The sequence below is a fragment of the Bubalus kerabau genome, chromosome 10 (genome assembly GCF_029407905.1).
Source record: "Bubalus kerabau isolate K-KA32 ecotype Philippines breed swamp buffalo chromosome 10, PCC_UOA_SB_1v2, whole genome shotgun sequence".
NCBI classification, from domain to species: domain Eukaryota; kingdom Metazoa; phylum Chordata; class Mammalia; order Artiodactyla; family Bovidae; genus Bubalus; species Bubalus kerabau.
The window spans coordinates 87,759,685-87,775,938 of NC_073633.1; the positions used below are offsets into that span (position 1 = coordinate 87,759,685).

At 48.7% G+C, this 16,254-nt stretch overlaps 1 protein-coding gene across 17 annotated transcripts in view; it reads left to right on the forward strand.

Annotated features, from left to right (window-relative positions):
* The first annotated feature begins 9,311 nt into the window (after positions 1-9,311).
* Positions 9,312-16,254, forward strand: part of SIPA1L1 (signal induced proliferation associated 1 like 1) — a 512,605-nt gene continuing 505,662 nt past the window's right edge. For 13 of the 17 annotated variants that reach the window (XM_055538534.1, XM_055538533.1, XM_055538519.1 and 10 more), the window contains exon 1: positions 13,580-13,705. The gene's annotated coding sequence lies outside the window, so the exon portion shown is untranslated. The other 4 variants (XM_055538505.1, XM_055538504.1, XM_055538503.1 and 1 more) reach the window with 4 other exon arrangements.

Below are 16,254 nucleotides of genomic sequence, written 5' to 3' on the forward strand. Positions count from 1 at the left end.
TTTTCCAGGCAAGAGTACTGGAGTGGGGTGCCATTGCCTTAGAGGTATAATTTACATGCCATAAAATTCACATATGTAAAGTGTACCTTTCAATAATTGCTAGTATTATTGACAATTGTGCAACCACGCCACAATCTTATCTTACCGCATTTCCATCTGCCTGTAAAGAAACCAGAGCCGGTGAGCAGTCGCTCCCCATCTGAGACAACCACCAGTCTCCTTTCTGTCTCTGGATTTATCTTTTCTGGACATTCATAAAAATAGAAGCACACAATCTGTGTCCTCGTGCGTCTGGCTTCTTTCACTTACTGTAATATTTTTGACGTTGTTTCATGTATCAGCAGGCATCAGGACTTTTGTTCCTTTTTTACTGTTGAATCGTATGTACTCCAGGTGGAAATACCACGTTTGTTTATCTATCAGCAGCAACACAGTCCCTATGGCAGCAGCTGAATCCATTAGCAGTTTTTCCAACCCTAGTTGAACCAGCTGTATTGTATCCCCCTCAGCGATATCAGGGCTTCCCAGGTGGCTCAGTGGTAAAGAATTCGCCTGCAATGCAGGGGACATGAGTTCGATCCCTGGGTTGGGAAGATCCCTGGGTTGGGAAGATCCCCTGGAGAAGGAGATGGCAACTCACTCCAGTATTCTTGCCTGGGAAATCCCATGGACAGAGGAGCCTGGCGTGCTGTAGTGTGTGGGGTCACAAAGAGTAGTAGGGGTCACAAAGATACCAATGACCGAGTGATTCACCAACAACAGAGATACCAACCAGTTGGCACCCCCTCCTCAGAAGTCTGGTTCCCAGAGCCCAGGATCCCTTCTTTCAATTTCTAAGCTTAAATAATTTCAATATCTTCCTTTTCTTCTCCAGTCCTAGGGTTTAGTGGCTGTTTCAGGCAGTTGCTAACTTCGCAACCCATTAGAATTCTCTTTTTATCTTCCCAGGTCCTCAATTAACAAATTTATAAGAGTTGAATTCTAAAGAAAGCTGAGCGCCAAAGAATTGATGCTTTTGAACTATGGTGTTGGACAAGACTCTTGAGAGTCCTTTGGACAGCAAGGAGATCCAACCAGTCCATCCTAAAGGAAATCAACCCTGAATATTCATTGGAAGGACTGATGCTAAAGCTGAAGCTCCAATACTTTGGCCACCTGATGTAGACAGCCCATTCATTAGAAAAGACCCTGATGCTGGGAAAGATTGAAGGTGGGAGGAGAAGGGGACGACAGAGGATGAGATGGTTGGATGGCATCACCAACGCAATGGACATGAGTTTGAACAAGCTCTGGGAGTTGGTGATGGACAGGGAGGCCTGGCATGCTGCAGTCCATGGGGTTGCAAAGAGTTGGACACGACTGAGCAACTGAACTGACTGATGTGTAGAAACTCTTTCTGGAAACTCCTCACCATTCATGGAACAGCAGCTGTTGTGATTTCAACCTGTGGTCCACGTGGGAACAAACAGCTCTGCTGCCTCCTGCCTCCTCGGTGCCTGTCTCTCCAGAGGCGAGCGTGGCCGTCAGATGGACCAGTCAGAGTCCTTCCCTGTGGTTTTGTTTAATTGAAGCTTCGCCAAAGGAGTGAGTGCTGTCTTCTCTATTGGTGATGTGGAACTCCACCGCCTTCCCTCATGCCCCTAACGCAGCCAAGCTGGAAGGAAGTTATCAGGCACAGTCTGTGCCTCCTTGAAGGCAGAGCATTCCTTTAAATTATTTTGAAATTCTTCTGCATGGAAGATTTGTCTCTCCTCATCCATTTATTTATGTTTCTAATCATTTCTTTTACTTTTTTTGGTGTTACTTTGCAGTCTGTTTTTTTTGAATTTATTGAAGTATAGTTGATTTATAATGTTGTGTTAGTTTCTGGTATACAGCAAAGTGATGCAGTTACATATATATATATATTCCTTTTCTTATTCCTTTGCATTATGTTTTCTCACAGGATATTGAATATAGTTCCCTGTTCTATACAGTAGGCCCTTGTTGTTTATCCACCATTCTCTATACAATAGCTTGCATCTGCTAATACTAAACTCCCAATTAATCCCTCCACTACCCCTTTCCCTGGCAACCACAAAGCTGTTCTCTAATCATTTCTTTATATCAATATGGACTCGTGGAAATTTATTTCATACCTTGGGTTATAATCTAGCCCTATATTTTTTGTTGTCAAGTTGTATGACCTTCGCTCATTGGGAGTTCTTTCACTTCCCCACTCTGTCCCTTTTATAGAACTCCCCATCTCCACCCTGCCCCCATCATTGTGAGTTGGGTAATTTTTGCTTTATTTTGCTTTTTCAGTACTTCCTTCCTTTCTGGCACTGCAAGGCGCTTCAAGCTGATCTTGGAAATTTCCTGCTGCAGTCCTGGGATCTGCCCTTTTTCTCCTAGGAGCCCTTGTTCTTTTTATTAGAGACTAGTTCTAGCCACCAAGATCAAGGGGCCAAGTGTGCTCAGGTAGTTAGCATTTATCCCTACATTATAGAGAAAGAAACTGCAGCTGGGCGAGACAAAATAATTAACTTAGAGTCACATGGCTACTTTACTCCAGCCTCTCATTGGAGAGCATCTGTCTGCCTCCCCTTCCTAATTATTAATCTCCAACTAAGCACAGTGTGTCCAGGGGGATTGCAGGAGAAGAGAGGTTGTACCCATGCTGTCGCTGCTGCTTGTACATGGTAAAGCACATCGCTCACACGGGTGTGGTTACTGTTATTACTGCCTCATATTGTTCTCTTACGAAAGAAAGTCTCTGTGTGTGTCTGCTCCGGAGCCCCAGGCACATGCCATGGGCTGTTAGGATTTTTTTCCAGCCTCCTCTGTGTTCACCCCCAGCTGGACCCAAGGTGCTCAGAGAGTCTCCGGCAGGCGCCAGCAGCCCTGGGGTCACAGTGGGCCAGCACCGCCGCCTGCCATCTGGCCTTCCTCTTCCACCTGGGCTGCAACCCTCTGCTGGGGTGGGGGGGGGCTAACGCCTGGAAAGTGCTAGAAGGCTGTGCCTCATGATGAAGTGAAGGCAGGAGACTTGAGAAATGAGAAGCCAACCAGCCAGAGGAAGTGGGAGGGCTATGCGCCCACAGGCGGGGCTGGGGCCTCTGCTCCCTGCTCGCTGACACCTGCCCAGGGTGGGCTGCCTACTCAGGGCAGCCTGCACACCCCTAAGTACAGCCTTGCAGCCCCTGAGCACATCACTCCTCCGTGGGCCCCTCGGGGCTGGGCAGCCCCTCTCCCAGTAATTCACTCCCTTCCAGCCAGGGCTTTCCTTGGCTTCTCATGTTTTACATGAGCTGGAGGGGTCATCCACCTTGCCAGATGTTCTGAGCTTTGAAATCTTAGGAACCGGAGTCCATGAGGAGCCCAGGGACTGGGACCTGGCTTCCCAACTTGCCCTGCCAGCTCTCCTGTCACACTGCTAATTGTATGACGTGGCTTGAAAGAGAGTGGTGAGGATCTGAGTTGCCTGCTCCTCCCAGGGCCCTTCAGACCCTGGGGGAACAGTAACTGGCAGGATCCTGGACCAGTCTCAGTTTTCCCTCTCTCTGAAATGGGTCAAGAATCCTACTTTTTAATGGGGCTATTGTAAGGATCAGAGTCTCTCTTGAAATCCCATGCGGTTAATATGTAGCAAATGCCAAGTAATGTCCACTCCTCTCCCAATACTCCTTGGAACCTCTCAATTGCCACCTGATGGAGGCAAAGTTAGATCCCATGGAACCAAAGAGTTGGCTCAGTGTGGGGTGGTTGCCCACCTGGCTCACCACCCAGAAAACTACCTTGCCTACAGATCAAAACTCACTTGCCCACGTGCCTGAGGTGGGTCTGTCCAGCTGCCCTTCTCTCTGTTCCTGCTAGAGTCTAAACGATGGAGAAGGAACCGTGTATCTCACCCAGAGAACTTATAATAATTAGGGAACGCTGCAGAGTTGCAAAAGCCCCTGTTTCTCTAGGTGGAACGTTGCTCTGCAAGCTACAACACAGAGGAATTCTGCCCGTAGGGTTGACAGGAACTGGGCTTTTGTTGGAGGCTCGTGGTGCCACCTCTGCAGTGCCAAGAACTTGGCTAGCCAGGGTCCTGAAATGAGAGAAGAGAGAAGATTGCAGGTCCAAGAGTTTTCTGGGCAGCAGAAGGGAACAAATGTGTTTTATGGTACTTCATTGAATAAATGATGGATTATCACTCTTGCAAAAGCATTTTAACATAGCTGGCTATTTAGGCTATTTCCAAATTTTCTCTTTTGTAGATATTGCTGCCACCAATATTCTTATATATACATTTTGACTATCTCTGACTATCACTGGACTATATTTCTAGAAATGTCTTTCTGGTTCAAAATATATGGACATTTTGCTAAGTATTGCTGCTGCTGCTGCTAAGTCGCTTCAGTCGTGTCCGACTCTGTGCGACCCCATGGATGGCAGCCTACCAGCCTCCCCTGTCGCTGGGATTCTCCAGGCAAGAACACTGGAGTGGGTTGCCATGTCCTTCTCCAATGCATGAAAGTGAAAAGTGGAAATGAAGTCGCTAAGGCATGTCTGACTCTTAGCGACCCCATGGACTGCAGCCCACCAGGCTTCTCCATCCATGGGATTTTCCAGGCAAAACACTGGAGTGGGGAGCCACTTCCACCTTTTGGAGGCCCATTATTAAGAGAATACCTGCAACAAAATAGCAGGCTTGCCAACATTGTAAATCTTTGTTTTGTGATCACTGTTGGTCTGCTGGGTCCCAAATTCTTTTTTCCAAAACATCATTTGGTGAAAGCTTTTAGAATCAGCTTATACTTTCTGCTTTATTATTTTTAATGACATTTTCTCAGAAGCCTCACTCTTTTGATTTTCCTGACCCCTTACTCATTTGTCCTGGAAACATACCCCCATTTGAGCTGGAATCCTGTACTCGAAGTTCACCCCAACATGTTCATCCAGAGCTAGTTTTTCTAAGGGCAGATTTCAGCCAGGCAACATTTACTAGGTGCCCTCAGCCTGAGCAAGATATCACTATTCAATGTTGAGCTGGGCCATGTCCAGGGGAAGCTGGGCATCCTGAATCCCATGGGAGGCAGGTAGGTGCCCATGATGGGGGCTGGGCAGGCCAAGACAAACAGGGTGTGGGAGATGCTTGGTTGAATAGATGATGGCAGGAACTGGGAAACTGGATGTCAAAGGCAGGACTCCAGGCATGAACGAAGCCAGGAAGCTATTTCCCGTAACAAGCAGGCTGTTGCAGTGAGTGATAAATGCAATAGCTGTGATTTATTTTTACTGTTTGCCAGACATTTTTATATGTATTTTAGGGATATTATTTTCCTCAGTTCTTACAGCAACTGCAGGGGATGTATACTACAGATGGCCCTGACTTAAGATCGTTTGACTTAACAATGTTTCGACTTTACTGTGATGCAAAAGTGATATGCATTCAGTAGGAACCATACTTTGAATTTTAAGTTTATATCTTTTTCTGGGTTACTGACACAAGGTTCGATCCCCTCTCCTGATTCGGGGTGGTTGTAGCAAGCTGCATCTCCCAGACAGCCGTGTGGTCACGAGGGTAAACTACTCAAAACCTACCACCATTTTGGACCCAGATACCCATCCTGCTTTTCACTTTCAGTACGGTAGTCGGTAAATCACATGAGGTATTCAACACTTTACTGTCAAATAGGCTTTATGTTAGATGATTTTGCCCCAAATGTAGGGTAATGCGTTTGGAGTGTGCTTAAGGTGGGCTGAGCTAAGCAATGATGTTTAGTAGGTTAAGGGTATTAAATGCTATTTCATCTTGAGGATATTTTCAACTTACAGTGGGTTTACTGACCATAACCCCATTTCTAAGTATAGAAAGATCTGTATTTATATCCCCACTGTACAGAAAATGAGGCCGAGAGAGGGGAGATCACTTTCCTGATGTCACCCAGTGAGTAAGGGGCCAACGTGGGGTTTGAGCTTGTAGAGACATTCCACCCCCTCTCCCGAGGCAGGAGCAATGGCTGAGTGAAGCTGCGGTTAGTGGAAGCACAGAGGCCACTGTGTCAAGTGTGTAGGGCAGAGCCATCCCCCAGAGCTCTTCAGGGTGGACTCTCCAGGGTTGATAAGAATTAGGTCCTGCAACTGTGCAAGCAAAGTTATTCCAAAATCCTCATGGTCTTTATTTACATTCTTGAAGCGACTTAGCAGCAGCAGCAGCAGCCCAGTGATGAGGACTACAGGTCTCTCTTCAAAGCCCTTGGGAAAACTCCTGCCTTCCTAGTTCTGTTCTCTTTCCCCTTCTATCAGACTTTATGAGGTACATTGACACACCCTCTCAATAAAATCTTCCTTACTTCTCCCATCTAATTTGCTCCCCTTTGCCCATTACAGAATGGGTTTCTTTGTCCAAGACAACAATCATTTTGTCTGGGCAGGTTCATTCTTTGGAGAGCTGGGGGCAGGAGCAGGGGAGGGAGTAAAAACTCACAGGTGGAACTCAGATCTACTGGAATGCTCAGGGGATTGGGTACAGCCCAGGAGCATTCACATCCCACTGCATTACAAAACGGGGAAATGTGCCCCAAGTCAGCGGCTCCGTGCTACGGCAGGCCATTAGCAGCCAAGCCAACATCTATTCCCTCACCTCTTTTCCTTGCAAATACAACCCTGATTTGATTTAACCAAGGGACCAGATTCAGATGGTGAAAACCAGATTCAGTGATTGTGCTGTGCTTAGTCACTCAGTCATGTCCGACCCTTTGTGAACCCATGGACTGTAGCCCAGGTGCCTCTGTCCATGAGGATTCTCCAAGGAAGAATACTGGAGTGGGTTGCCATGCCATCCTCCAGCAGATCTTCCCAACCCAGGGATGGAACTCAGGTCTCCCCCACTGTAGGCAGATTCTTTACCGTTTGAACCAAACGTGGTTAGTCTTAGCCAATCATGATCTTCTGCTCTCTTTCACAGGCTAATTGATTTATCAATCTCCTTTGCAACTGGTGGTAGCCCTGGGATCTGGTTTGGCCAAGGATGCTGTGGTAGGCAAAATAACAACCTCAGAAAGATGTCTGCATCCTAATCCTCAGAAATTGAGAATATGATACTTGATAAAGGGGACTTAAGGTTGTAGAGGGAGTTAAGATTGCTAATCAGCTGACCTTTACATCAGGAAAGCATCCTGGGTTATCCAAGTGGGCCCAGTGTAACCGCAAGCGTCCTTTAACATGGAAGGAGGAAGCCGAAGAGTCAGCGTCAGTGTGACGCAGTGGGAGAACGGCTCAGCCAGGCATTGCTGAATTTGGAGATGGAAACAGGCCACAGCTGCCCCTAAAAGCTAGAAAAGGTAAGGAAATGGATCCTGCCCTAGAGCCTGTTGAAGGAATGCCGTTCTGCTGACACCTTGGTTTTAGCGCAGGGAAAGGCATTTCATACTTCTAGTCTCTAGAACTGGAAGGTAAATATGTTGTTTTAAGTCACTACATTTGGGGTAATTTGTTACAGAAGTCTTATGAAACTACTACAGACACATAAGAGAAACTCAGTTGAGGGGTTTCTGCAAAAACTTTTGCTTTTCTGATGAAAAAAAAAAATGACTGGTTCCATTCTGCTTGAAAATAGACATGATGGCAGGGGCTGTGGCAGCCCTCTTGTGACCCTTAGGTCACAGCATGAAGGTGAAAAGACATGTTTAGTTGAGAGTCAAAACAAACTAACAAACCTGGGATCTTGATTGTGTTGTTGAGTTACCAAAATAGTCTGAGAACTGTGACCTTCCACACTCTTTGTTATGTGAGAATGATATTGTTTAAGCCCTGTCAGTTGGATCCTGTTACTTACACAGTCCATCAAAATTGTTATTGTAGCAGAAAATGGGAATGAATCAAAAGAAAAAGGAAATACCATATTCTGAGCACTTACTGTCTGTTATGCATTATAGAAAGTACTTATCTGATCTCACTTATATGACCTAAGTGGGAGGGGAGACAAGGAGGTGGAGGATACAGAGCCCATTCCCAGCCCCAAGGCTTTAGGGAAAGCTAGGTAGGCCCCAGATCTCAGCCCTTCCTTGGAAAGCCTGATTCCTACCTCTGGAGTCTGGAGAGGAAGTGGGGACTTCTAGCAACCCTCACACCTGAGGAAACAGCGAGACTTTCCTGGGCAGGGGCTGAAATGTGGGCTCCTGCCACCTGACCTCAGCTTGAAGCCATAGACTGATTTCTGAAGGACTCCCTGAAGCCGCTGAAAATTTAGAGAAGCAGAACTAGCGCGTCTCTGTGACCTTCTCCAGAGACTGGGGAGAGGGAGGGAGGGTGGGTCTTGTTCTCTCCAGGCTGAGCAGAAGGCTGCAGTTCAGGGCAGGGTTATGGTGATGGAGACACAGGGCTCAGCTCCCAAGGCTGCAGAGGCTAGGGGAGCCTTTTCACACTGTGTACCCACCGGAGGGGCAGGCAGTACTGAGACTGCCCCTGCCTTAATGCTGGCCAGCAGTCTGTTGGTAATACCAAAGCAGTCACTCTCCTTTGAGCGCCTGGCAGCTGTGGGTCATAGCTAAGTGCAAAGTAATCAAATAGGAGCCCCAGCGCCCCTTCGTGCCAGGCAGGATGGGAGCAGGCAGAGATCAGAGAACAAACCTAACACCCGTTTAACACTGTGATACATGATTTATAAGAAAGGTACATATTGCTTGCTGTTCATCCCCACTTCTGGCCCAAAGCTCCTAAAACCCTTGAAATTTTCTGTGAAGAGAGACGTAAAGGTGTCTCTTGCTATGTCAGTGAGGTGGCGCTTGGACCTGCACCTGAGGATGGTGCTTCTGGTTGCTGGAAGAAGCAATCACTTTCAGCCGCAGCCCCCCGACCACGGGGGAAGGGAGAGCGGCTGGAGGCTGAATCAGTCGGTCTTGGCAAATGATCTCATCCAGCGTGCCTATGTAATGAAGCCTCCAAAGAACCCTGAAAGGATGAGGTTCGGGGAGCTTCCTGGGTTAGTGAACACGTGGAGATACAGGGAGACTGTCTAGCTTTGAAGACATGGAAGTCCTTCCCCCATCCCCTCCCCTACTCGCCACTTCCATCTGACTGCTGCTGAGTTGTATCCCTTTACAACAAACAGGTGATATGGTGAGTAAAATATTCTCTGAGTTCTGTGAACTGCTCTAGCAAATTATTTGAACCCAAAGAGAGGGTCATTGGAACCTCCAATCTATAACTGGTCAGTCAGGAACATAGGTGGCAACCTGGAGTTGTGATTGGCATCTGAAGCATGTGTGTGTGTGTGTGTGTGTGTGTGTGTGTGTGTATGTGTGAGAGAGAGATGGGGAGGGCAGTCTTGTAGGACTGAGCCCTTAACCTGTGGAATCTGATGCCACCGGTGGGTTGAATGTCAGAATTGAATTCAACTGTAGGACACCCAGCTGGTGGGGGGCACTTGCTAGGATGTGTGGGACTCTGCCCCACTGCCCCAACAACACATGTGTTGAAAATTGGTGGCTAGAATCTTTAGTTGGTGATCAGAAGTGGGATCACAGTCAGAACACTTTGAATACTCTTGTTAAGGGTCTGCTGCATGCCAAGTATTTGAAATTACAAAGAAGAATGAGAAAAGTCCTGGCCTTCAGGACCAACAGTTTCTACTAGTGAACAGTAGTGCTGTTTCTACTGTGGAGAAACAGTGGATAAGAATGACTCCAGCCAGGCAGAAGGTGCACAGCACCACGAGGAAGACAAAATAGATTCCCGAGGGGACAGAAAGGATTATAAGCTCACTCAACCGAGAGGCCCTGGAGAGCTTCCTGGAGGAGGTGCTATGAGGAGGAGGCCACAAGGAAGCCACTCTAAGCGGAAAGGATTGGCATGAGAAGAGGAAACGTGGGAACCCAAGTGCAGCCTGACTGCAGCACAAGGCTCAGGTAGGGTGGCAGCTGATTGTTGGGCTGAGGAGACAGCATAGAGTCGGATGCAAGTCTGGAACGCTTTGTGACAAGCCATGGAGGGCCATTAATAGGGAAATAACCTGAATAGAACTATGTTTGGGGGATTTAACCTGGCTGGAGAAGACGAAGAGGGAGATCTGAGAGCCTTCCCGAAAGACAGGAATGCCTTGCGATCTTCCGGCCAGAAACGGAGAAGGCAAACAATGGTAGGGGCAAGGGGCAGAGGGGGCGACAAGGGCCAGCGCTAGCCCTAAGGTGCTCACCCTGCCCGCCAGACCCTCTGGTCCCAACAAGTACGACCGAAAGAGCTTATGTTGCTGCACAGAAAGCCATACCTTCATTCATCACCAAGCAGCGCTTTCTTTGACAAGACGAACCAAAGTTTAAAGTTCTGGAAAGTTAAAGCAACATAAAATATAAAGAAGAATTCTGTCATTAAAAAAGATGTTTCTGCTTTAGACAGACCTAGAGTAATCTGTACTAGGACTGAGCGTTGAATGCAGCAGGTGGACATAGAGTCATGTCCCCCAACCCCTCTCTGCTTCAAGTCTCAGAATGCCCGAGTGCTCTCTCCTCAGGCGTGCACACCCAGCTGGGAGGTGCCCTTGACTCTGTTCACGCATGTGTGGACTCAGCTCTGACACAGCTCTGAGTGTGACACAGCTCTCACACCCAGCTCTGAGAAACCCCCTCAGGGGGCCATTGGTGGAAACACATCCTCTGATGAAGGGGCGGTGATAGGGACCAGCACCGTCACCTCTGAGACTAGCATCCAGCAATGCCATGGTGTGTGAAGCTGAGCTTTGGCAGGCATTTTCCCCTGGCTATGTCAGGTCTTCGCTGTGGCACGTGGAATCTTGTTGCCTTAGGCAAGGTCTTTTCACTTGCAGCGCACAGAATTGTGGCGTCTGGGCTTTGTCGCTCTGCAGCATGTGGGTACTTCGTTCTCAGACCAGGGATCAATCCCACATTGCCTGCATTGCAAAATGGATTCTTACCACCAGACTACCACGGAAGTCCCCTGCAGGCATCTTTCGTTGAGCTAAATGACCCAGGGTTACCAGAGTCCGAGCGCATACCACTAGTCACATGACAGGCCCATAAACTCAGAGACGGGTTAGTGGGGCAAGGAAGAGCAACTTATTTGGAAATCCAGACAACTGAGGGGTGCTGGACTAGCATCCCAAGGAACCATCTTCCCTAAGTTAGAACTCAGGCTTCTGATATACTGAAAAGGGGTGGGATAAGGTCCTGGTTTTGGCCAGACTCAGAGGAGATGTTTTTCATACAACCGTTCATAGGTAGGCTTGGTCAGGATGTTTCCTGTGAGCTAAACAAAAGTATTTTAGCTTAACGCTCATTACCTGAGAGGCAGAGTTTCTAGAGATGGGCTGTTATGTATACTTTAAACTTATACACAACATCCCTTTAGTGATTAGCCTGTAATAGAGGTCAAAAGTTCTTCCCTGTTACACTCCCACTTAAAATGGACAACTAAATGGTTTTTAGTGTATTCATAATTTGCACAACCACTACCTCAATCAACTTTAGAACCCTTTATCACCCAAACTGAAACTTTGTACCCACTCAGTTCAGTCACTCAGTCGTGTCCAATTCTTTGCGACCCCATGGACTGTAGCACACCAGGCCTCCCTGTCCTTCACCAACTCCTGGAGTTTACTCAAACTCATGTCCACTGAGTCAGTGATGCCATCCAACCATCTCATCCTCTGTTGTCCCCTTCTCCTCCTGCCTTCAATCTTTCCCAGCATCAGAGTCATCTCAAATGAGTCAGTTCTTTGCATCAGGTGGCCAAAGTATTGGACTTTCAGCTTCAGCATCAGTCCTTCCAATGAATATTCAGGACTATTCTCCTTTAGGATGGACTGGTTGGATCTCCTTGTAGTCCAAGGGACTCTCAAGAGTCTTCTCCAACACCACAGTTCAAAAGCATCAATTCTTCAGCGCTCAGCTTTGTTTAGGGTCCAACTCACATATCTATACATGACTACTGGAAAAATCATACCCTTGACTAGACAGACCTTTGTTGGCAAAGTAATGTCTCTGCTTTTTAATATAGCATATTGGTTGTCCAGGTTGGTTGTAGCTTTTCTTCCAAGGAGCAAGCATCTTTTAATTTCATGGCTGCAGTCATCATCTGCAATAATTTTGGAGCCCCAAAATAAAGTCTGTCACTGTTTCCATTGTTTTCCCATCTATTTGCCATGAAGTGATGGCAAATTGCTTCATGTACCCACTAGCTGGTCCCCATTTCTCCTTCCCTCCAGCCCCAGGCAGGCAGTCTACTTTCTGTCTGCAGATCTGTTGATTCTTAGCACTTCGTATAAATGAAACGGTGCAATCTGCGGCCTTTAGTGACTGGCTTCTTTCGGGCAACCGCGCTCTCCAGATTCATCCACATGTCGCATGAGTTGGTAGCCTCTGTAGCCTAATGCTCTACTGGGCGAAACCAGCACATTTTTATCCACTCACCTGGCGATGAATGTGGGTTGCTTCCGTTTTTCAGCAGTTGTGGACAGTGCTGCTGTGAACATTTGTGAACATGTTTTTTAAGCAAAGATGTGAAGGGGACGAAGGCATTAACCACACACAGCTGTGTAAAGGCCCTAAGTCAGGAGCCTGCTTGGTGTGTTCGAGGAAGAGCGAGGAGGCCTCAAGGAGGCAGAGATGGAGGGAGAAGAGGCTAAGAGAAGCAGGTGGTGAGTCGAGGGAGGTGCTGGCGGCCGCTGTAAGGATGTGAGTAACATGAGGATCGCTGGGTGGCCTTGGGCAGGGAGACACATGACCTGACATCTGTCTAGTCCTCTGTGTTGTATCAGCGTGTTTTCTGAGTTCAGGGGAGGATGAGGCTGGAAGAAAGAGGGGAAGAAAGTGAGGAGAGCCCCGAACATACCAGGAAGGCCCAGGGGGCAGAGGGGAGAGGCCACAGTCCCCGACACCCAGGAGGTGAAGCCTGGTCGATGCTGGGATGAGCCCGAGGCAAGACTGGGCACCTCTGAGTTGGACAGGCTTCCCCATTCCCATCCTCCTTGGATGAATGCTGATGTTTCTTTATCCAGAGCATGCCTCTGAGAAGCGCATCCTGTCATCCTGAGGTGGGCAGGTGACGGGAGGTGGGCTGCTCCTGTCACTCGCTCAGGAGGCCCACACCTTCTGACATCTGCTCGCCCTCCCTCTGACAACTGCCACCCCCTCCCTCACTCACAGTAACTTGGCTTTCACCCCAGGAACTTCGAAACAGTTGTTTTGAAGGCAATCTGCTAAGATGGTTTGAGAAGCGCCGTTTTCTCTGCCCATCTTGAGGGGGGACGGCTCCTTCCGCCACTTGGTCAAATTAAGGAGTGGGGCTGCTGTCCTTTGACATGAGTCTGTCCCCCCGGCCTCAGTGACGGTTGAGCAATGCATACAATTAAAGTCAAAACCCTGGATTTTCCCTCTCCGGCATCCATAGGCTGCAGAGAATGGAGCCTGGGTCTCTCTGCGCCTAAATGATTCGGTGGAGTGAGTGCCACTGTCCAAGGGAGAGAAAGTGAAGCCTGGAGTACCAAGCATCAGTGCTGCTGGCTGGATGCTCAACCAAACACTGAATCAGGGCACTGTGCCTTTAAGACAGATGAAAACACATGGGGGGGGTGGAGCCTGGCCCAATTATCCAGGTGCTGGGAAGGTGCTGGGGCCTGCCTTTGTTAGGATCAGGTCTTGGTGGTTCTGGTTTGCAGTTCTGGCAGCACCAGCCCCGCTTCCCTACTTCCCTGCCGCCACACAAGGAAGGTTTGGCAGCGGTGAGCACCCCTCCCACCCACACACCCACAGGCTCTGTCTTTCCAAGCCCAGTGTTGACAGCTATCATTTTCAAACTCCTCTTCAGGCCTTTTTTCTTCTTCCTTTCAAGTTCAGGCTCTTCTGTGGTTAAAATTATCTCTTCTACATTCTCCCTTTCCTACCTGTCAGCCTGTGCTGGGGGAGCAGCCGAAAGTAAGGAAGAAGGCTGACCTTTGGGGGTGAAGGTGAGGTCACCCAGTCTGTTGACTGAGCAAGTGTTTCAAATCCTGTGTGTGTGTGTGTGTGTGTGTGTGTCTGTCCTGAGCTAGAATTGGTGACTCTGAAAAGAGGGTCCAGGCTTCCCATGCCTCCAACCCCCACCTGGTATTCCAGCTGCACACAGTAAGTCCTTGATAATAACAGGCAAAGATTAAGAAAGGGAGTGTATTAGCAGGAGAACTGGCTAGGGACTTGGGTTCTAGCTCCGACTTCACCTGAAGCTTTTTCAAAGCTCCTTAACTTCCCCAGCTTATCCACTTTCTATAAAAGAAGTCAATAATTCCACCCTCACCTCCTCTGGCTACTGTGAGACGGATGAGATAATTGAACAGACATTTTCTTCCAAGGACCAAAGAATAGAACCAGCTGGGCAGAAGTCATAAGGGGGCAGATTTTAGGTCAAAATCAGGAAGAAATTTCTATTAACTAAAGTGCCCTCTAGAGGTCCCCTAATTGAACAAAGAACCTTCTGTTCTGGGAACTGCTCAAGCCAGACAGATGGATCCGCTGACGGACGTCCTGCAAGAGGGGGGCTGACCCCTGGGCTGTAAGGTCCCTTTGAAATGTGAGTGGCTCCATTTTGGTGGATGTAGAAGGGCTTTGGAAAGAATCTGCATGAGGCTGGAAGTCTGTTGGCTTTTCTGCACATTTCCCAGGAGCCTGGCCAAGTTCAAGTACGGAGGGTGGGCACCAAAAGCCAGGGGAGAAGAAACTGCCAGCCTGGGCTCTGGTGTCACAGAACAGCCTTGCCGTTCCAGCAGGCACCCGGAGTCCAGAGCTTCTGTGTCTGCCGAGTGCCCTGAGCAAAGATTCAGGCCCTTTCTGCTGGGGTCCCCGCTGCGGGCTGACTCCGGTGGGAACCGCCTCTCTGGACCTGCAGAGCCTAGGCTCCTCCAGCTGGGCCACATGCTCCCAAGGGAGGCAGCCGATGGTAGGACTGGCCCCTCAAGGAGATGCCAGTGTCCAGAGAGGGAGGCCTGATACCCTCCACTATGAAATCAGACCCTGTAAAGCTGGTACAGGAGGGGCCTCCCCAGGAGACAAACCCGCCCTTCCTTCCTGGTGGTTCTTGGCTATAAACTTTGATCAAAGGAAACACTATCTTTCACATCTTTCCAAGCCTACCCTTCAGCTCCAAGACTACGAATTAGACCCTCTCCTTTTACCTCCTAAGGGTCCTTCGGGGAGGATCCTCTTCCATTCCACAAGAATTGACTCAGTGTGACTGGGTGGACAGCTCCTGCCATTGGCGCCCCTGAAGGAGCCTGGTCATCTTTTCCCTACCATACACACCCTCTGGTCTCTGCTCGCCCACCTGCCATGCAATGGAAATTTTCTTCTGTAACTTGGGGAGGATAAAATACTTTTGGTAGGGAAAGGTTCAGAGAAGATAAAGGGTTATCCAACATCCCTTCTCTTGGTTGGTTCTGTGGACTGGCATACAGCCCAATTTGGGAGTTGAGGGTGGGTAGGGATGTCATGAACCAGGGCTCTTGGCCTTTCCCAGGCAATAGAAATTGACGAGAGGCCAGACCAGAAATTCAAGCAAGGCTCTACTGGGGCCCCTGCTGCAGCAGGAGGGAGAGAGAACAAACAACAGATTCTCTTGCTTGCTCACTCCAAGAGGGGAAGGCGAACTTGTTCCTTATATGGGGTGAGGGTAGGGATGTGTCCAGGGGTCGGGCAGAGGCTTTTGTCCACCCTTTAGGTGTTGGTGTGTGCAAGGGGTATGCTTAGTACCCTGTTTTTGCTCCAGACTCCTCAAAAGTAGCAGTTGAGTTTTGGGATCTTTTTCTGTCTTTGGGGGCCAGAATTTGCCCTGACTGTGCACGACACATTTTTAGTCCCGTACAGTTTCTTTGTATTTTGTTGCTCGAGGAGTGGTGTTTCAGGGCAAGTGCTGCAGCAAAGGGTCCTGGGACTCGGCTTGTCTCGCGGAGGGCAAAGGTTGAAGTTGAGGAAACCTTGAACACAAAAACAAGCTCTGGGGCTCAAGAGGTGTGCAGCTGGGACTCCCCTACTTGAAGCCCAGCTCCCTCTGGCATCCCGAGGACTAGACGTGTTAGAACATCTGAGATAGTCACAGGTGTTGGTGTGCCCACGGTGGATACCAGCAAGGGGGAACTGAGTGGAGAGTAGAGATGGAAGAGTGGAGGAGTAGAGATGCTGGGCAACATAGAGGGATCTGGACCCCTTGGGAAGTAAGAAAGGAGAGAGAGAAAGTGCAAGCTGCTCTGAGAAGAAGCTTTGCATGAGGGAAGAAGAGTAACCAGAGTGGAACACGTGTTTG